Below are 23,182 nucleotides of genomic sequence, written 5' to 3' on the forward strand. Positions count from 1 at the left end.
CAGAGGCAGAGACATGTAGAGACAAGCAGAGACAAACAGAGAGGCAGAGAAACACACAGAGATAAAGAGAAACAGTATATAAAAAAGAGAGAGCAAGAAAAAGAGAGAGAAAAAAAAGAGAGAGAGAAAGAGTGTGTGTGTGTGTGTCCAGAATCCAGATATTCCCTTTAAGAATGTCTTTCTTATGATCTAAAGGTCCTGCCATGGAGCTGTAGTATATCAACCAAGCCATTATCACATGGAACTTTGTTCTGCTTATTTTAGCATGCTTTAAAACATTTTTATTAATTGTTGTGTGCTAATTCCACACATGTGTATAATATATGCTGAGCACAGTTGATTCCCTGCTTCCCTCTGTCATCTTCCTCCCACTCTCACTGACTTTTGCCCAGCAAGCCCCACATTTTCCTCTGTGTCTCCATGTACATGCATGACTCACTGAGTTTATTTAGTATTGCTTAGATAAACTTGGTTGAGGGCTCTTTGTTGGAGCATGCCATCAGTTACCTCCCATAGATCATCAGTTACCTCCCATAGATAAAAAGGTCATTTCTTCTCTCTCAGAACCATAACTGTGAGTAACTCCTCAGGAAGGGATGGAGCCTAATCATCCTCTCCCCTTGTTCGTGGAATGTTGATAGGCCCACTTGTGTGCAGTTCTTATGCAAGTAACCACAAACTGTTGAGAGTTCATAAATGCAGTGGCCACATCATATCTAGAAGGAAGCATTTCCCAGCATCCTCCTATCTTCTGGTGCTTTGGTTCTTTGATATTCCTGAGCCTTGGAGGTAGTGACGCAGATAATCATGTTTAGAGCTGAATGTTCCACGGGCTCTTCTTCTCAGCAAGCTTCCCGTCATTTGAACCATATGTTTCAGCCTTAAAATCCAAGTGCCTTCTTTAAGACACACCTACCTAACTGCTTATGACCCCCTACCTGATTTAAACATCTTGCGCCCCGGTGCTGTTCTTCAGTCTATGCCTGCTCCCCAAGTATTGCCTGAGTACCTCCCCAAGCTGCATTTTGCTGTGTTCTCATGTTCAGTTATTGGCTGCTAATATATATAAGCATTTCTGGGTTTAGTGATGAGGAGGTGTTTGTGAAAATGGGAATACCGTCTGAAAGGCATTGAAGTCCTCAGACCATAGTCCCTATGGCATTGAGATCCTCACATTCACCTTCCAATTGCTATTCACTTTTCATTTCTCACCATTGTTCCACAAACCCCAGCAAAATATTTTAAAGCTGTAGGTCATTCAATTAAGGATACGTATCTCTCGGGATACAGTGAAGTTTCTGAAGCTCTTTTCAATATCAAAGTGCTTTCAAAGTTTTCCAAGTGAGTTAGTATGACGAGAGAACAGAATGAAAGAAAGAAAATAGATCTGCCCTTGGGATCCCTTGGATAAGGAGATCTCTACAACAGGCAGATTCAAAATGATGTGTATAAATCCCAACACAATTTAATTTGCCTTTCACTTATGCCAAAACCTCTGGGGGAGGATATGAGGACTGCAAGAAAGAAGAGGTGGTTAGGATTACAATCTCTTGCCACTCCTGCCGCCTCTGCAAGCCAAGGAGGAGGAAGAGGCACATCTTGTGGGAATATCAGGTCTTTGAAAGCCTGGATTCATTCCTTTTGCATGGACTCAAGGAAACAACTTAGGTTTCTCACAACAGCAGAGGAGAGAGTATAACTGACCCCATGTGGGACAGACTGTGGTCTCAGGCTTTAAAGAAGGATATCACAGCATCTGAGTCCTCCATCTCCAAGCTCAGCACCTTGCAGACTGTTTCAGAAATGACCTGGTCAGCAGCCACATACTTCTAAGCTACCTTTTAAAATTGCATTGCACTTCCTGACAGAAAGTAAATATTCAGAAAGCTGAAGTTCTTCTCCATACAACCAAACCAAACAAAAGAAACAGAAACATCTCAGTAGCCCATATAAAATATACACTTAAAATTAATCACTTTCCTTTAATAGTGGTATTGATGCTCAAACTCAAACTATTCTTTTTAGGTTCTATCAACCACAATTGTATCTAAAGTGTACCACTACTGCAACTTTGAGGACAGAGAATGGTAACTGTTTGGTGCAATACAGAATTTTCTTGGACTGAGTGGTCATTAGAGGACTCCAAATTTATTGTAAGAGTTTTTCTTCCTGGAGCTTTCAATTGACCTTGGACACTTGTTTTCAATTCTCTTACCAAGCTGTTCGCAGTGTCAGCCTCCTTGAAAACGAGTGGTTGACTTGCCATCTCTAGGACTATTATTTGCACGACTTTTATAAGCCAGTGTGATTCAAAACTGTTAATTAAAGCGTACAGGCATATCAAAACAGAAATCTCCAGAGGAGTTAAAGAATGGACATTTTTTATTATTTTATTTTTATTCTTTGGAGGTAGAGTTAGATGTAGTCTAGATTAGACCTGAGCTTACTATGTAGCTGAGCTTTTGGTCATCCTGCCTCAAATGAGGGGTTACAGCCATCCACTACCAAATCCAGCTGAGAAATTTATAGGGAAAAAATGCAGGACGGTGCTTAGATTCTTTATCTGAAGTAATAGATGGTGTTTACATGGGGTATAAAGTGAAAAATAAGTATTTATAACACTAAGGGGTCCATAGTAAATAGCTATAAAGTGGTACTTAAGGAAACCTACCAATAAAGTTATGAGTCAGGAATAAATATACCCATTAATTATCTTTTCAATTTTTCAAGAATTAGAACCCATGCCTAGCTTTTACATTGTGTGATCTGTTTTCTTTACACTGATAAACCACTCCTGGCCATTCCCATTACATAATTCACCCTAAAATGTTGCTTAATTTATATCCCATGACCAAGTTTATTTCTTTGTGGTTTTAAAGTGTATTGAAAAGGAAAAGCTTTCTAATATAAAACTGGAGTGGCAAGGCCACTTAGGATAGAAGGATAGACTTCAAATTAAACACAAACGTAAGCAGTTTCAGCCAATGTATACTTCTTTCCAGATGCTCTGATTTCTTTTCAGACAAGAAAATGCTCCCTTGTATTTTTTCTAGATATAATGATTTTTGCAGGACTATGGTTCAAATAGACAGATCTATAGCTTGGTTGTCTCGCATCTTTTCTTTTTTCTTTTTTCTTTTTGTTTTGTTTTGTTTTGTTTTCCTTAACTGCAAGAAATGTATCAAGTGGTAACATATCTCAAATGCAAATTCTGTATTGCACCAACCTGTGACCATTCTCATCAGATGCATCTGAGATATGTTATCTGTTTTTACAATGGCCCACAATTATCCATTGATTGTATCTGGAACATTACACACACTTGCACTCACACACATACACACACATGCACAATGAGGCCAATAAAAATCAAGCATGGAAATATTTGTCTTTGCTCGCTGTAACTATAATAGTAAGAATAACATTATCATTATTCATTTCTGAAGTGAGAAACTGACTTTCTTCAAAAGTTCTATCTCTGCTTAAACAATAGAAGGCCATCCCTATTGTGTTTTAAACATATACAAGGTCATGGACTTTGTGTGCCTCCCTGGATTAGTTAATATCTCTTGGCTCCTTACATGCAGAGTATAGATATTCATGGACACCTAGATCTATTCTGACACAGAATTTAAAGTAATCTAAGCAATGGCTGAGCTAAGCCACATCCACCATCATCAATTATATCAGATAAACTATTTAAACATTCTTGATAGAAACCAGCGTATTGCATATATTCAAATATCTTTTCTCTACTCTAGGGAAGAGCACAGCAACTGGTTATCCAACACCAAATGGTCAGCCCTAAAAAAAAAAAAAAACATAAGAATAACATTAATCAGACTGAGCAGATTGTAGTTGGAAATATTTACATGTATACATGTACATACACATGTAAAAAAAGAAAAAGAGACCACGGATTTGAAAGAAAGCAAGGGAGGGCATGTAGGGAGGTTGGAGGAGGAAGGAGAAAGGAAAAATGATATAACTATAATCTCAAAAATAAACAAAACATTTAAAAAATATTTTCCTCATACATTTGCTATATATTGACCTGTTGACTACCATTTATAATGTACCGGTCTCTTATGAATATTTTTTAGGCCATTGAGCTCCACCATTTTGAAGATAAAAAAAAAAAAAACAACAGCAAAAACTGTTCATGCTGAAAAACCATTTGAGCATTTGTCCTTCAATACCCTGCAAGCCTGCCTTCCCCTCAGTCCTCTAGCCTCCCTCTCAACCTTCTCTCATTAACCCACCCTCTCCTGCTTTATTCCTCCTTCTACTTTGATGAATAATTTTAATTACACTTCCTGGGAACAGTTGCTCAGTCAGAAGGCTCATGATTATTTTCATGACCTTCTATGTGAGATTGACAGTTGGTTGTTACTAGACTCTTCCATCACATAACTGAGTATCCAAGCTTCCGTTTGGCCTGAGTGATAGTCTCGTCATAGTTCTTCCTCCAGCGAGGTAAACCTATACACATAAATATGTATTGACTGAATCACAGGCTAAAGGAGTACTTGCTCTTACGTAATTATCATACATCTTCTAAGTCATGTGTAGCTTCAAGATATCGAAAAGAAATTATCTAAGCCTCTAAGGTCCTTTTTTAATTTTAGTTTAAGAACGGTGGCATCTGCTCTCAGACTTGTTTGCGGATATTTTAAGTAAAATGGGACCTAATGCCAGTGGCATAGTCGGTTACTCGTTATGCTTGTTCCTCGTCCTTTCCAGAAAGCACCCGAAGCTTGCTTTTTTTGCACAGGAAGCTCCTCATTAGTTTAGTTAACTTAAAAAGCAAAACAAGAAAATAATACATTATGCTTTTTCCCTAGAAAGTGTTGAATTGGTGGCAGACTTGGTGGTAGTGTGAAGAACCTGATAAATACAAAGCCCTGGGGAACCGCTTTAATTGTTCTGGGTGATGAGAGTGACTCGCAAATGGTAGAGGGGCTGTTGAATAAGCTGCTAGTGCCTGTTGGAGGAGGTGCAGCATTCACATAAGACTCATCCTAGAGAAAGTAAGGGATAAACCACGGGGAAATAGTATGATGCAGGCAAGTGTGTAAAACCTCCCCTGACACAGGAGCACAGGCCCTCAGGAGGGATTCTGAGCTGCCCTTTACTGTCCTACAAAGGCTGAGGGGCAGGCAGAATTGCATTTCATTAGCAAGAAGCAATCGAGGTTCAGCATCCTCAGAAGAGAGATGGGTGATAGGCAGCTGGAGAGAGTAGTTGGATAAATACGAGTGTCTAGAATTTTAAGTGTTCCCCTCTTGCCTCTCTGTAGGTGGTTGCTTCTTAAGGCCTGGCAGGCACCCAAGTGTTGAGCATTACCTTGGCATTTGAAGAGAAAATAAGTGCAAAAGGAATCTACAAAGCTGCGTTTTATGCAGCACCAACATGAAGGAATGCCACAGGCTGAGTTTTGTTCACCCTGTTAGCATACAGAATTATTTTGCACTATAGAAAGCTGTCTCTCCCCAACCAGGAAAACAAACAGAACAAAAAAAGCAGAACTAATTAAGATCGTCATATCTCAATAAATATGTAAATGAAAAATCCAAACAAAGAAATTCTATTTATCACATCATAAAGTTGCAAATTGCTGTACAGGCTGGCATGGAAGAATTGCAAGGGATAGAGAGTTCTTAATGGTTTGCTTGAAAACTCTGTAACGCTCTATCTATAGGTTGATGTTTGAACAGGAAAATGAGGTGCTTACCAAGATAAGACCCTTTTTGCTGATTTTTCTGATCGTAATGGAGAGGAAAGAGGAGAAAGGGCAATAACACTCTTAGTTACCTGTGAGCTGCTCTAATAAAATACCCTGATAGAAACAGCTTATCAGAGAGAAGATTTATGTTGGCTTACAATTCCAGAGAACTGTATTCTATTCCATCAGGAAAGACATGGCAATTGGAAGCATATGTTTGGTGTCTGGTATTGGATGCTGGCTAGTCACATTGCATACACACTCAGGAAGCAGAGGGAAAACAGGGAACGGAGCATGTCTATTAAGGCTTCACCACTCCTAGGAAACCGCTTTCTTCAGTGGCACTCCTGCTAAAGCTGGTCTCAATCTGTGGATCACATATTAGATACCCTGCACATCAAATATTTATATTATGACTCATAACAGTAGCAAACTTGCATTATGAAATACCAATGAAGTAATTTTATGGTTGGGGGTTACCACAACATGAAGAACTGTACACAAGTATCACGGCATTAGGAAGGTTGACAACCACCTAAATGCTCACACCCTTACAAAACAGCACAATCAGCTGGAGACCAAGTGTTCAATCCCATGAGCAGATGTGGCATTTCACATACAAACCGGAAGACTAATTAAGTGTGAGGTCTTGTGATAGGACAGTTGCTTCCAGTTTTTCAATTTATGATGGAAAATAAGATTGCCATTTTATAGATTAATCCAACAAGACTCACTGAAGGCAAATTCTTAATCTATACTTTGTGCTTATAGCCAGAATTCAAAACCTTTGTTGAGAGAATGATTCCAAGTTTCTGTCTTGCTTTTAATTTATACTTTGCACCTGCGTCACAAGACTCCTTCATACCGACCAAGGTAACTTTTGGGTGTGTGCCTAGAAGACATCAGAACAGTTAGAAATGAGGACATGAGAATCATTTGGAGATGTTGTCTCTGTGTAGTTTCCACATCCAGGTATTAAAATCCACTCTCGCTATGGAACTACATTTAGATTTGTGCATCCTATGGTTTCCCTTTATTTACTCTCAATGATATTTTTTAAGCCTCTCTTGTTGGATTTTTCATTTTTGAAAAGGGAAAGGAAAAGAAGAGAAAGGAGACAAAACATTTTGTTTATAGAAAATTATGAAGTGTTTGGAGAACTTTCAGGATTCGTAAAACTAGCCTACATATTTGCTGTAGCCTTTCTTTCCCTCTCCTTTCAGTTTCTCTGTCCTCAGCTTCCTTCTTCCAGCTCTCCTTACTTCCTCTTTCTTATTCTTTCTACGTTTTCCTCCTTTTATCTCCAGAAGAATAATACTCATCAAAACTTTTCTGGCTATGTCTTTACATTTCTGAAATCTGAATTTGATTACTTCTCATGATCTGGATCTTCTCAAGCTCTTTGCTGTGGCTGTGCCTATCTGCACCTCCATAGTAGAAGCAAAACAAACAAATACAAAAAACAAGCTTTTGTGTTTGGAGGGATGTTGCCAGTGTGACAGTTATATTGTGTAAACAAACTTACATTGTTATAAAGTAACTAGGTCAGGCCTCATTTTCTGTCTTTCTGGCATTACATTAAAATCAAAGTGTATTCTCCACTTTGAAAGACATATTTTTATGTTTTCATGCTCACATACTTTCAGTTTTCACCTGGCATAAACCTCTCCTGTGCACCTTTCCAGATCCAGGCATGCCAGCAGGCTGACAGAAGGCTCAGATTTGCATGGTGAGTGGGTTGGTACATGTGGAGGGCTGCACTTTGCTCTGAATCAGGCTGTTTATACACTTGGCATCTGACGTGTCTTTTTAATCCGAAATGTTATGTCTTTCTCTGTATAAAATTTTCTTTTTTATCCCTGAATGGGGTATTTTACCATTGCTGACTTTCGCTTTCATAGTTACTATTTTCCACAGGCGTAGGTAAATTATAATTTTATTTACGTCACTTGCTCTCTTTTCTTTCTATTTTTCCTGTTGTTTCCTATTTAAATTGTTTTAAATCAATTTTCTAATTAGTTCTTTAGGAATTTTGTATGATTTGTTTTTAACATATTCACTCCCTCCCCAGTACAGCTCTCCTTCCTTAAATGCCCAAATTTGCTGACCTCCTATGGGAAGTTTGTGCTAGCCATGTATTCTTGGATGTGTGGTATCCCACTGGAGTGTGGTTGGCCTGCCAGAGGCAACGTTCTTGAACTGTAATTAATAAGCAATAAATAAATAAATAAAAAGAAAACCGACCCTTCATCTCCCAACCTTTGCTGTTTGCCATTAGTGCCTCAACAGAGTAGAAGAGGGCTTAACAATAGTGAAGACCTTTGGAAAAAAATCATACAGAAGCCTACTGCTGTAGAAGCTTCCTACAACACACACACACACACACACGCACACATGAGCATCTATCTATCTATCTGTATCTATTGATATTATTTATCTATTACTATATCTATCTATGTATCTATCCATCTATCTCCGTATATTAAACTTCAGAAAGAAGGTTATAGGATAATGATACTGCTACTAGATACCACAGAGTAACAAATAAAAAGCCCAGAGTCTGGATAGGTTATCAGCCATTCTTGTTTTTGTTTTGTTTTGTTTTTTGCTTTCTTATCTGTTATATCTTCATGCATTGGTTAATTCCAAAGCATTTAATGGAAATTTTACAACTCTGTCATCCTTGTTAACTAATATATTTTTCTAACAATTTCTATCTTAATTCATGTTCCTTCAGATATGGCTGTGCCTCTCTAAACTTTTAATTGCTTTCACCTTTTTTGAAGTTATTCTTCTCATCTTTTATCAATAGCTGACTAGGCTCTGAGTTTATTATGAACAGATTATATGAGGAAATAGTGGGCAGAATACCAAGAATAAGGACTGAGAATAGGTTACTCTTCTGTCTTGAGATTTAGTATTTCTCTCCATTTTGATCTATAGAAAAAAAAAGTTACATTCAAATCTTTATTTTTTAAGTTGATAATGAACAGCCAATAGTAGTTATATTATTTATATCAAATATTAGCTCTTGATTTTCCCTCTGGATCTTGCTTCCCAAGAAAACATTCTTTCTGAATTACTTGCTTCGCATGCAAAAACATCCCGACTTTATCTTTCCTCTATCCCTTCGCAGACTTATAAGTTAGCAGTAATTTTCGGCTTTATAAGTGTGATTGTTACTGTTTTGAATCCCTGCATGTTAGGCAAGGTTCCTAGAATTCCTAATAAAATCCTTCTGGTGGATCCCAACAGTATGCTACTATGGTAGTTTGAGTAAGAATGGATCCTGTAGGTTCATATATTTGTTATTTATTTATTTTTTATTAATTACAGTTTATTCACTTTGTAACCTTGCTGTCGCCCCCTCCCTCATTCCTTCCCAATCCCACCTTTCCTCATTTCCTCCCATGCCCCTCCCCCAGTCCACTGATAGGGGAGGTCCTCCTCTCTTCCATCTGACCCTAGCCTATTAGGTCTCATCCGGACTAGCTGCATTTTCTTCCTCTGTGGACTGGTAAGGCTGCTCCCCCTTCAGGGGGAGGTGATCAAAGAACCAGCCACTGAGTTCATGTCAGAGACAGTCCCTGTTCCCATTGTAGGGAGCCCACTTGGACACTGAGCTGCCATGGGCTACATCTTTGCAGAGATTCTAGGTCCTTGGTTGGAGTATCAGTCTCAGAAAAGATCTCTGTGCCCAGATTGCACACTGAGACTCAGCCAAACTTTGGGTAGAGTGCAGGGAATCTTATGAAAGAAGGCAGAGATAGAAAGACCTGGAGGGGACAGAAGGTCCACGAGGTCCATCTATTTGAATGCTTAGGGGGTGGTATTAGGAGGAATGGCCTTGTTGGAGTCTCTGTGGCCTTATTGGGTAGAATATGGCCTTATTGGTTGGATGAAGTGTGCCACTGGGGGGTGAGCTTTGAGCTTTCGAACTCTCAAGCCAGGGTCAGTGTCTCTCTCTTCCTGCTGCCTGCGGATCTGGACACAGACCTCTCAAATTCCTTCTCCACCACCATGTCTGCCATGCACCTCATGCTTCCCAACATGAGGATAATGGTTCCCTGAACTGTAAGCCATCTCCCAATTAAATGTTTTCCTTTATAAGAGTTGCTATAGTCATGATATCTCTTCACAGCAATAGAACATCGACTGAAACAGCTACTTTCCATCATAACAGCTTAGTATGTCGAATAACAAGGGATATATGGGCCCATTCTTACTATCACTCTAATACACATTTTCATATGGTTGATTACTTCATGGCTTGAAACTTCGGTAATTTCCTAGTGTTTGCTGATGTCATGGAAATAGTTCACTTACTTTCCTCTCATTGTTTTTGGAGAGTTTGTGTAAGTAAACAGAAGACACAATTCACGACAAGCTGAAAACAAAAGGTTTCGCTCCTACATTCTTCCTGAATGAGTCTCTTGGTGTACGAAACAGGTCTCTCTGAACAACATTCTCATATTGGTCTCCTAGGTCTATGTTAACCTCAAAATTCTTATGGTTGTGGAAATATTAACAAACTTTTCAAACATAACTTTTTTTTCATTTTGTTATTGAAATGTTTATTGATCCTTTGTGGAATTCACATCGTGCACCCCAGTCCCACCACCCCCCCCGTTCCCTCACATCTACCCTCAGCTCTTGCAACCTTCCCAAAAAGAAAAAAAAACTCACTGTAGAGCTTCAGGGTATTACAGTGTGTCACACAGTATGCCTCTTTGTCCACACTTCTTTCCTTGCAAATGTTCATTGCAATGAGGCGTTGGCCTGGTTCGAGGCCTCTGGCTTCTGCTACTCTATCAATATTGGATTTTCCCGTGGACTCTTCTTGCATATCCTGTTGTTTCTCTGTGCCATGGAGATCCTGCAGCTCTGACTCTGTACGAGCAGCCACTTCACACACTCCAGAAATTCATCGATAGGGTAGGTGTTGGAGTGCGCAAACTCTAAACCCTGTATCTAGGCCTAGGCGGTATCCATGCTGTTCAGCAGGCGTTCTCCTGCCTTGCACCCACACTACCAGGGCAAGCTCTCCAGCACTTCCCTGGCTAGCTCATCCAGTGTCACAGCAGGCAAGAGGCAGAGCCAGCTCTTCTTCTCCCATGCACTCTGGGCCAGCTCACCTGCACCCATGCCAGCTGGGCAAGCTCTACTATGCTGCCCAGATGAGGTACAAGGTCTGCTTTCCCAAGAGCTGCAGCAGGCAAGGAGCTGGGCCAACTCTACTGCTTTCATGACCCTGGGGGCCAGCTCTCCTGCTTGCTGCCAGTGGCGATGGGCAAGGTGGAGGTAAGGGCATCTCTCCCCTGCATGTATATGGCAGTTGAGTGGCAGGACCAGCTCTCTTACACTCACACCCTTGGGGCCAGCTCACCCACCACCCCTGCAGACAGGGCCAGTTGAACTGTGCTTCGTGGGTAAGGTGTGGGGTCAGTGATGCACGGCCCTCAGGCATCAACATGGCTTCAGGTAGCAGCCCAGCCCAGTGACATCAGCCTGGCCTTTGGTAGTAACAGAACTCTGCTGCTGTAGGACCATGAACCCAGATGCGGCCTTCGGTGGCAAGAGAGGCTAGCACTTCACCATGGCCTTAGGTGACATCACCAGCTGTACACATCCGGCTGTTCCGCACTGCCCTCAAGCCTCCAGTTCTGCTCCTCTTCATTGTGCCCACATCCTTCTGCTTCTGTTTCTCTTTCATCTCTCCACCACTTACTGGCTCATCTTAGTGGCACCTGGGAACTCTGGGTGTCTGGGCTCATCTCAGGAGTGGTCTCAGGAGTGCTATGGCCCACCCATGCAGGGGGGCACTGGGTAGAGTCATCTAAGGTGGGTCTGCCTGCCCAGACCTGCATGGCACTGCACAGGGGTTGTCTCAGGCTTGTCCCCCTCACAACAACTTTTTGTTCAGAAGTGTCACCTTTTTCTCCCTCACACAATGATATTTGTTACTTTCTGTCAGCTTACATATTTTCTAATATTATGACTAAATCCTCTATATATCTTGAAAGTGTTTTGAATAAAATCTTTTCTTTTTTTTAACTCTACTTTATTTGGGGTATTTAAGACCCTATCTCCTGTCCACCAACCCTTTAACTCTGGGTAAGAGAGAGAAGGTTAGTGGGGAGAGGGATGCACAGACCTCTCTACTTCTTCCTACTGTTTAGGGTGGATGGGTTCCTTTGGGACTAAACCAGTCTCTGTCAACAGCAAGTGCAGCAAACATTCTTTTCCAAGCTGCTGTGTTGAAATGTTTCTCTGTGTCTGTCTCTTCCAGCCCTCCACATCTTCTTTCTCTGGTCTCCCCAAATTACCACCCCTTATTTTTTTTGGGGGGGGGGCTCATATTAAAACCCTCAGAGTCCTAGATCACTCCCCTTTCCATACTGCATGAGACAGGATGTTGTTACCAGCTGGCAAAGACCACACGCCACAGGAAACATCTATCAGCTGTGGACAAATTAAAGCCCAAAGAAAAATCCTGCACTTTCAATTTAAACAAAAAACATGTTTACATAACATAACATAACTGAGTTTTAAAAGAAATCGAAATTTCCATTACAGATCCCCTTTGTGTTTTAAAGTATGTTTTTTCTCCAACATCAATAAACTATATACAAAAAGAATAGTTATGAGAATTATCAGGTAAGACTTACATTTGCAATGTCCAGTCCATTGGAATTTTGCATCCTTAGAAAAAGTATTCCATTATCTATCCTATCCTGGGAAATCCAAAGTTCTGTGCCTAAATCACTTTCTATGTTTTAATGTCTAGATAGATGTTTTTATACTGATAGATATTTTTTTTCTTTTAAAAATAACGTCTTAACAAGTTAATGTCCAAATATCAAAACTTAAGTTAATGTTCAAAATATACACCCACACTCACACTCATGCATATAGTCATCTAAGTCAGCTTTTGCTGTTCTAAAATGTTCTTTTAATTGTACTTTTTAAAAACATGATCATGGCATTCAAAATAATAGTTATTATTTTTTCTATGTTTAAACATAATGTGTTTTAAATAGTAATTATTAAATGTATTTATTTCGTGTGTGAGAAGTGCACATATGGAGGTCAAAGGTAGTTTGTATGAGTCAATTCACCTAAACGTGTTGGTGCAAAGGATCTGGCAGGGGTTGTCAGACTTGACAGCAAGAACTTTTGTCTGCTAAACTGACTTATCAGCCCCAAATACCCAGGCTTTATTTGACAAATTTTGTTAAATTGAACACTGCAGGAAAAATTACTATTGTTGCTTTGACAAGTAACTCTTGATGTGAAATTTAATTTGATTGCTGTGATGTTTCATAATTATTCTATTACATATGGTGGTGACCATTGGCATTTTGATTGAATTAAATGTCCAGTTTAATTGTAGGAAATTGACAATGTCACTGATTGGCTCTTCACCATGATTAATGCTTTCCTTCATCTTTTGGGGATAAGCCTTTTATTCTTAGATAATTTTTTCCTCTAGCAAAGTAATATTTAATCAAGACTTTCTTTTATCATTCTACCTTGATTTCACACAAAATCCTTCCGAAAGTATGCTTCTGCTTGTCACACCCCTACTCAGAAGCTTTCTCAGCTTTTATCACTTTAAGCAATGATTCTCAATTAAAAGTGTGCTGTTCAGACAAAGAGCCTTTGGCAACAATGTATGCTATTTGGGGTTGTTAATAAGGGTAGGTGAGTCAGGAATGCTCTTGGCAGCTAATGGATGGAGACCCTTCAGTGCAAAGAAATGGGAGAATCCCGAGGTAAAACATGACCTTGGACTCAGGCTGAAAAGCAACAGCAGAGGAGCAGGCAACTTCTTCCCTTGCCTCCTACACATACAGGCCAATGTTAGGAAGAACACAGCATAAATATAAACAGAACAGGCTACAAATTTTAAACTAGAGTCCAAAATTCAGGGGATGAGAGAGACATACGAATGGCATGAATGAATTAAGCCATTAAATGCTACGTGAGTTGAACATTACAGATAAAATTAGATTTCTATTGATAGGAGCTGGGGATATATAGAAAGGACATGGAACATAGATGGTGCATGGTTATCTAAAGGGCAAAAAGAGGTCTTTCCTGACAGAGTATGAAACAACTAATTATGCATTATAATGTAATAAGAGTCATGCCAACATGTTGATTTTAGCAGAATTTTGATGTTCCGAAGGCAAAGTTGGGAACTGATATAGTTTCTACCAAGAAAGCATGGAAACACAAAAGATTTTTTTTTTGTTGTTTATTTTTGTTTTGGTTGTGTTGTCTGTTCTTCCCTGATGATTTAGAAACTTTGTATAACACTTCAGTCATATTGCTTTACCTAACTACCACATTGTTTATTGTAAATAAAACTTGCCTTCCTTGATTCAGTCAAAATCTATGTAAAAGTACATTACATTGCACAGTTACTAAACATAAACAGTCTTATTTTTCTTGTCATTATTCCCTGTAAAAAATACTGCAACAACCATTTACATATCATTTACATGATATTAATTTTAAGTAATTATGAGATGATTTAAAGTATATGGAAAGATATGCATAGGTTATATGCAAATCCCTTCCTTTGTTAACATAAGAGAATTGAAAATCCAGATATTTAGTATCTGCAGGAAATACTAGTTACAGGGAGAATGATTATAATATTATTTCCACCTTAAATTAAAAAAAAAAAAACAAAAAAAAAAACTGACCAGAAAACTGAAATTTACAGACAAGTTTTTTGAGGCACTCAGCACCTTACTTAGTGTTATGGGTTATTTAGCAAATGATTAGAATTTAGCTTCCACCAACAGTGATGATTTGTCCTACTATTATTAGTTATTTAAATGGAATCCACTAACAAGGTGTCTCAAGGCAGTACTGAAAGGGACAATTCCAACCAAGATTTGGCTCTTTCATCTGAGCCAACAGACTGCATGAAGCCGTCCTTCCATTCTGAAACAATGGAAAGGCCTGCATCAGTCACTGGCACTTGCACCATCCCAAATTACCAAGATTGGCTTGAGAACTTACATAGAAAACTAAAGTGCTTCTCAGCAGACGCTGAATAATTTCTTCATCTTAGATTTTCTTTTGATTCTAGTCCTGTGAAGGATGAAAAAAGTTAATTTTTTTTCCAAATGCATAAGTTATTCACATATTCCAACATTAATGCATAGCAAGATGCATCTTTCGCCTGGCTCCCTCCTTCACCTTGTACCGTAGAGGGTAGGACTGGGAGGAGAGGAGGGAGGAGGCTACGACTGGGATAAAAAGTAACTAAATAAATTAATTAATTTAAGAAAAAAGGAAAACTTGCAAACTGCTTTCAAGAATGGGTGCACATTCCCACCAGAGATATATTAAGAGTCTAGCTGATATTCTCTTTGTTATTTCATAACATGGCTACTTTTAATTTTTTTTCTCTTAATAGTTTTAATTTTCATTTTATCATAGTCTGTTCCTAGTGACTGCTGTTGATGAATATCTTCTGTTGTACATGTATCCTCTTCATGTCATCTACATATTTCAGAAATACGTTCTATAATCATTTTAAGAGCTTTTTACAAACTCCAAATATGACTTCTTTATCAGATGTATGTTTTGAAAGTAATTTCTCACAGTAAGTAGATTTATTTTTTCATCTTCGTAATGAGCTTTCACAGAATAAAAATTTATTTTTGATGAAGTCCAATTTATCAGTTATTTTTCTCTTACAGATCATATTTATGTCATTTCTAAGACTTCTTTGTCTAGACCCATCATGTTTACCTTTTCCTAGATATTATATTCTGAAACCCTTTCGTCTTTGTATTTTTCATTTGAACCTAACACCCATTCCAAATTAAATTTTTATTAAATATAAGGTTTATGAAAGATTATATTTGCATTTTGTTCAGAGGCATACAATTACTTCAAAAAAGACAATTTTCTTCTATTGGCTAACTTTTGTTTCTGTAAAATTGCAATCAATTAGCCTTACCCGTGTGCATCTATATTTGTGTTCTCTGACCTCTGTGGGTCTTGTTCTCTGTCAGTCTTCTAATGCTGAACTATCTTGAGCACAGTCATTTTGTATATCATGAAGTGGAATGATCGGCTAGGTTATAATTCAGTTGGTAGAGCACTTGCTGAAAATAGACAGCGCCCATGTTTGCTCCCAGCACCACATCAACCAGGCATGATAATATACGCCTGTGATTCCAGCACCCTGGAGGATGGGGTAGGGACAGGTCGGAAGATCTCGGGTTCAAATCATCTTAACTGCGTAGTGAACCTTAAATGCTAACCTTATATATGATTTCCTATCTTAAAACATTGAAAGAAATGCCCAGGTGTCCATTCCCACTTTTGTCATGTTGTAAAAATCATTTTTGCTGATTTTTTTGTTGCTGTTCATTTTCTTTTCCGAGTAGACCTTGCAGTAATCCCAGTATTCAGTCTTTATTACATTGAGTTACTAAAGCTATTTTTGCTTGTCCATTTGTTTAAATGTCTTTCCTTTCTGCTATCAGCTTCTTATGCCTGTTGCTATGCCATGAAACTCTGGCATAAGTCTGGTATGTGTTTTGATCGATTAATACCCAAGTGCTTTGTTTTTCCTCAATCATGTTGAATTTATTATACCTATTATAGCAATTGGCTACTGTATGGAAATGCAGTTGATTTTTTTCATATCTACAATTTTCTAGCCTAGTTGTAGGAGGCTTGGGGGCTTTAATTATCTTTTACACATTACCAAAAGGACAGTAATTTTTTTTATTTACCTGTTTTAGTTTTCTCTTAGATTGATCGCTAAAACTTCCAGTTAATAGGATAAAGAAATGTTATCTTTTTCTTTTTCATAATCTTAGCAGAAAAATCAGTTAATCTTTAGTCACTGTGCACAGTATTAACTGTTGTTTTTTTAGGTACTCTTTGTTCATATTGGGAACTCTTGGATTTTTAAAGCATTTTTTATCATTAATGAATAAGGATTTTGGCAAATGTTTTCTGAATAAATATATATATGATAGTGTAATTCTTGTACACTATCCTATTAATATAGTAGATTACACTTATTAATTTTTAAGAATCGAACTAGGCTTAATTCCCAAGATTTAACTTCCTGTTGTCAAGGTTTATAATTATGCTATATAACACTGAATCCAAATTTCAACTTTTTTAAAGAATAACTCATTTTTATTTATGAAGCATAGAGGTTTACATTTGTCTTTCTGTTTAAAATGCCTAGTTTGGGTATCATTTTAATACTGAACTTATAAAATGAATAAAAACTATTTCCTCTTACTTTCTGGAGGAAACCTCATAAAACTTGTTATGTTTTTAAGTCACTTTCTACATTTACTTAATGAAGGTATCTGAGGCTAAACACCGCTTTAGCAAAACATTTTTAATTAGGAGGTTTTTTTTCCTTTTTTTATTTTATTTTATTAATTACACTTTATTCATTCTGCATACCTCCATAAGCCCCTCCCTCCTCCCCTCCAGATGGTGGTGCTTTAGATACCACCCTCCCTCCTCCCTCTGCATGCATGCCCCTCCCCAAGTCCACTGATAGGGGAGGTTCTCCTCTCCTTTCTGATCTTAGTCTATCAGTTCACATCAAATGTGGCTGCATTGTCCTCTACTATGGCCTGGTAAGGCTGCTCCCCCCCAGAGGGAGGTGATCAAAGAGCAGGCCAATCAGATTATGTCAGAGGCAGTCCCTCTTCACATTACTATGTAACCCAATTGGACTCTGAACTGCCCTGGGCTACATCTGTGCAGGGGTTCTAGGTTATCTCCATGAATAGTCCTTGGTTGGAGTATGAGTCTCTGGGAAGTTCCCTGTGTTCAAATTTTCTTGTTTAATTTTGTGAGCAGTTCTAGAGACATTTAGATGATCTATTAAATGTAAGTAACCTGTGGTTGTTTTTATTTTCATTGTCTGGGAGACTGATCTGCATCATTTCTTGGGTGCTACATTCACATATGTATAGATTTCGTTGTTGTTATTGCTTGTTATTTTTAAATCTCTCTGTCTCTCTTTTTGTCTCTCTCCCTTTTTCCCCCCCCCTCTCTCTCTCTCTCTCTCTTAGTTTTTAAGGACTGAGTTTCATTGTGTAGCCTTGACTCTCCTGGACTCATTTTGTAGACCAAGCTAGCCGGTAACTCAGAGATCCACCTGCCTCTGCCTCCCTGGGTGCTGGCATTAACGGTATGTGCCACCATGCCTGGCTTTTTAAATATCTCTTATCATCCCTCACTTTCCCTGAAAACCTATAGTGTTGGATCATGGTGTATTTCTGATGCATTTTTCTTCATCAATTTTTTAATTGTAGTAGTAGTAGTAGTATTTTTTTCAAATAGCCATCTATATTTCATCTATATTTAACATCATCAGTTTGCTTCCATTGTATTAACTCTTGCTCTTATTTTAATTATTTCTTTTTTTCTACCTGTTCTGTATCTCTTTTGTTTTTCTACCTGCTATAGGTGGTAAATTATACCTTTGACATCATACTTTCTGTTGTTGCTATGTGCTTTTTATCACTCTATTACCCAGAGTTGCCTAGAAATCCTGGTACTGGCATTAAAAGTATGAGGTGCTACACTGTGCAGGATTTTAAACATTCACTGCTATATATTTTTTCTTTGTATATCTTTAATCTATGCCCAACAAATTTTCATTTCTGTTCATTTTGCATGTTTTTTAACATGTTTTTTATTGTCCTTGATGCATCCCCTTTGAATTTGATTAGATATCTAATTGTTAGCAAAAAAAATATTTAAGGGATAGTGCTTAAATATTAAGAGTCATGAGTCTACATGAAGACATTACGGGCTATGGATAGATAGAAAATGGTTACTCTAGTCAAGTCAGCCATGTATGTTTGTTTTTGTGTCTATGAGAAAAGCACCAAAAGTCTACCTATTTAAGAAAGTCGACTGCACTATGTAATTTTATTAGCTTTAGTCTTTATGGCTTGCATTGGATCTGCAGATGTACCTTCCCTATAGTAGCTGCTACTTTGCATTTTTTCACTTGTATCTAGCATTCTACAGGAAACTGCCTGTGTTTTACAGCATTGATAACAAGTAATATAATAACTGTTTTATATATAATAGCTATAAAACTTTAGATACCAGAGATTTTGAAAAAGCAGTTAAGAGTATAGCTATATATAATCATTTGCAACAAAGATTTTTTTTCTTTCTTTGTGATATACTACTTTTAATTGGCTTATTATTTTAATTCTTTATTAATTACACTTTATTCACTTTGTATCCCCCCTGTGGTTCCCTCCCTCCTCCCGTCCCAATCCCTCCCTTCCTCCACCCTCTGCATGCATGACCCTCCCCAAGTCCACTGATAGGGGAGGTCTTCTTTTCCTTCCTTCTGATCCTAGTCAATTAGTTCTCATCAGGAGTGGCTGCACTGTCTTCTTCTGTGGCCTGGTAATGCTGCTTCCCCTTCAGGAGCAGGTGATCAAAGAGCAGGCCAATCAGTTCATGTCAGAGACAGTCCCTGTTCCTATTACAATGGAACCCATTTGGATACTGAACTATCATGGGCTACATCTGCGCAGGGGTCTTAGGTTATCTCCATGCATAGTCCTTGGTTGGAGTATCAGTCTCAGGAAAGACCCCTGTGCTCAGATTTTTTGGTTCTGTTGCTCTCCTTGTGGAGTTTCTGCCCTTTCCAGGCCTTACTGTTTCCCACTTCTTTCCTAAGATTCCCTGCACTGTGCCCAAAGGTTGCCCTTAAGTCTCAGCATCTGCGTTGATCGACTGTAGGGCAGAGCCTTTCAGAGGTCCTCTGTGTCAGGCTCCTGACTTGTTCACTCTTTTCTCCTTCTTCTGATATCCATCCTCTTTGCCTTTCTGGATGGAGATTGAGCATTTTAGCAAGAGTCCTCCCTCTTGATTAGTTTCTTTAGGTGTACAGGTTTTAGTAGGTTTGTCCTATATTATATGTCTATATGAGTGAGTATATACCGTGTACATCTTTCTGCTTCTGGGATAGCTCACTCAGGATGATCTTTTCTAGATCCCACCATTTACCTGTAAATTTCATGATTTCCTTATTTTTTACTGCTAAGTAATATTCCATTGTGTAGATGTACCACAATTTCTGTATCCATGCCTCCACTGAGGGGCATTGTCAGTACAAAATGACTGCCTACAGATTGGAAAAAGATATTCACCAACCCTATATCTGACAAAGGGCTAATATCCAGTATATATAAAGAATTCAAGAACTTAAACAGCACAAATCAAGTAATCCAATTAAAAAATGGGTATAGAGAATTCTCAATAGAGTAATATCGAATGGCAGAGAAACCCTTAAAGAAATGTTCAACGTCCTTAGTCATAAGGGAAATGCAAATCAAAAAGACCTTAAGATTTCATCTTACACCCATCAGAATGGCTAAGCTCAAAAACTGAAGTGACAACACATGCTGGAGAGGTTGTGGAGAAAGGAGAACCCTCCTCCACAGCTGGAGGGAATGTAAACTTGTATAACCACTCTGGAAAGCAATCTGGTGCTTCCTCAGACAACTATGAGCAGGGCTTCCTCAAGATCCAGCTATACCACTCCTAGGCATATTCCCAAAAGAGTCTCAAGTACACAATAAGGACATTTGTTCAACTTTTTTGTAGTAGCCTTATTTGTAATAGGCAGAAGCTGGAAACAGCCCAGGTTTTTCAAACTATCCCTCATACACATGTTCAATTTGACAGACTTTTGTGTCTGTCAAGTTCTTGCAAATTCTAGATATTCTGTAGAATGAAGTTGCTATGAATTTGGCAGGGCATTAGTTCCATTTTAATTGTAATTAAATTATAGCTAAGTTATGGTTCAAAACAAAATCAGTAACTACTGGAGATTAATATTTAAAAGGTTTTTTTTTTCAGTAAGGGAAAAGGTTATCAAAATGCTCTCTTAGTATCAGTTAAGAAGAATGTATTATTGGAAGCATATCTCAGTTCCTTGCACTTTGAGAGTTTAGAAAATTATAAATATAAGTAGTTGATTATATGAAAAAATATTGGAGAGACATCAATCTGATGTATGTGAAGAATCTCAACATGAATAATTTATCAACACGACTATGGGAGAGACTACAAATTTGGGAATGATTAGAGCCGACTTCTACTGGAGGACAGGCCTTTGTAGAGTAAATTGACCATGCTTACTTCTGAAAAATGAACCCCGTTTAAAAGTTCTATCCACTAAACCCACTGGTATCATATTCTGTTTAGCCGCAATGGGCGGTTACTGCAAGGTCCCAAATCTGAAAACGACACATATTCTTAGAGCTAATTAGCAGTATCCGTTTGACCGCAACAATTATTGCAGTAACATGGGTGGGAAGCAAAACATTTAAATGCCTACTTTTCTTCTATACTGTGTCTTAGTGTTTTCTTACTATCCACGGCACAGAAATGGAATTGAAATTTGTTGGCTGACATTGCTTCACAGGGCAGTCTGCTAGACAACAGCTGTGTGTGTTTCTCCATCAGCATTCACCTCATCTGCTGATGTCACTTTATGAAATTAGGGTTTTCTCCGAAGTCCCATAACCAGGATCTGAAATCAGTCTCTTGGTGTTCTACTGCCCAGTCAGCATAATACCTAAGATGATAGCAGGAGATTTCCAGACACTCAGAATTCTTGCCGAATAAAAGCTATCTACAGGCTAGGTAGCTTTTACTTTCTTTTATTCAATGACTTTATTACCAACAATTCAGTCTGTAAAATACAACGGCTATTTAATGCCATGGGACTGTGCAAACAAGGTTTGTATTTCTCTCACCTCTTCTCCATTTGTGTCTCATCAGACCTTCAGTTTAGGGAACAGAGCATGTGGAGAGCGCTGGGAGCTCCGATCAGTCAGTAAACAATTAAGAAGTTGCCCTGATTCATTTCCCGTGCTAACGTGTAACCATGCCACTGATTACCCATTTCCATTGTTTATGGAGAGGCAGGTGGATGAACAGGGCTGCCTGATTTATGAAGTGCTTGCTGTCTATAAATCACAAAGTAGAAACCCAGCATGCTGCTAATCCTAATTGGTTAAGTCCTAAGTAGGGAGTGATTAGAAAATCTTCAGGTATCTCATGCAAATGAGGGAGATATATAGCTCTTTGGGAGGAAATTCCCTCTGTTCACAATATGCAGCAGAGTCTTTGGTCCATTGCAGCTGTTCCCTCTTGTCTCTTGCTGCTCAGCCCCTGTTGATCACGGAGTTGTTGATAAATTACAAAGAGGGGATAATTATGGAGAACCATAGGCACAGAAGAAACAGAATCTTGTTTTCTTGCTTGCTCATTTATTAATTTAAATCTGGATTAATTTCTGTTTCCAAGAAACAATTCATCATGAGGAAGGAGAACAGAACGAGGAGAGATCCCCAGTGTGATTTGGTAGAATGAAGACTATTACGTATTGGAGTCCTCTCTATATTGATCCAATTCTACTCTATGCTGGGAGGGAATAGAATGACATTCTTAGACATTTAATGGCAGCCTTCTGGTTGGGACCATATAAAGCTTAACCCATCGTCAGAGTGCTACATATGCCAGGCTGCCTATATCTTTTGGATGGAAATTTACTGATGGACAGAGAAGTGCAGTTTTAGTTGGCAGACGGGAAAAAAAAAGTATAAAGATTTTGAATGGTGTCCTATTTATTCTCAGGGAAGGAATTGAAGACAGAAAGCTATGAAAGTAAAAAAAAAAAATATTTAATGGAAGAACAAGTCTAGCGTTCATAGGACAAAACCTATATAAGATCAAGCCAGTTAAAATTCCAACACAGATGGAATAGGAGCTCATGATACCCCAACTTTTGTTGAGGAACCACAGGAAGTTGATGGCTGCTGCAAGAGGAAGAGTCAATTTTCTCAGTAGTGTGGCCTCTATTCATTTTCCCATTGTTCAGTGGAGAACCCCACACCCATGCACATACAGGCAGCATTAACTGGTCTTAGTGGGTTACTAAGAAAAACAGGATGGGTGGGACGGAGAGGAGCTGAGGGAGGGAGTTTTAATTGGTATATATAATGAATAAATTGTAAAAATTATAAGAATAAAATATTCTTTATCGAACACACAGACACACATTCACACACAGACAAAAAAAAAACATGATGAGTTTAAGTGATTGGTGTGGTATTGTATGTGGTCTCAGAGGAGTATGTGGTATATATGCAAGATTAGAGTCTCACAACAGTGTGATGCAGCCATGATCGTTCAGGCCTTTACAGCCATTGAAGCAGGACATTCTCCCCAAGCATGGTTGGATACCACAAAAAGCTAAAATGATATGCTCAGGATGCGAGGCTAAGCACTGCACTCAGGGTCAGCCGCTTTGGACCCAGAGAAGAGCATGTCTGATTGCATGCGGGTTGATGCCCCAGGTCCCGCCTCTGAGAAAAAGGTATCGGACGGGTCTGATGCTCTTTG

The 23,182-nt window shown here is 38.6% G+C and overlaps 1 protein-coding gene across 5 annotated transcripts in view; it reads left to right on the plus strand.

Annotated features, from left to right (window-relative positions):
- Agbl1 (AGBL carboxypeptidase 1) overlaps positions 1-23,182 on the plus strand; it is an 887,605-nt gene that overhangs the window by 802,871 nt on the left and 61,552 nt on the right. The window lies entirely within an intron of this gene.

This window comes from Meriones unguiculatus, chromosome 14, assembly GCF_030254825.1.
Source record: "Meriones unguiculatus strain TT.TT164.6M chromosome 14, Bangor_MerUng_6.1, whole genome shotgun sequence".
Classification (NCBI taxonomy): Eukaryota; Metazoa; Chordata; class Mammalia; order Rodentia; family Muridae; genus Meriones; species Meriones unguiculatus.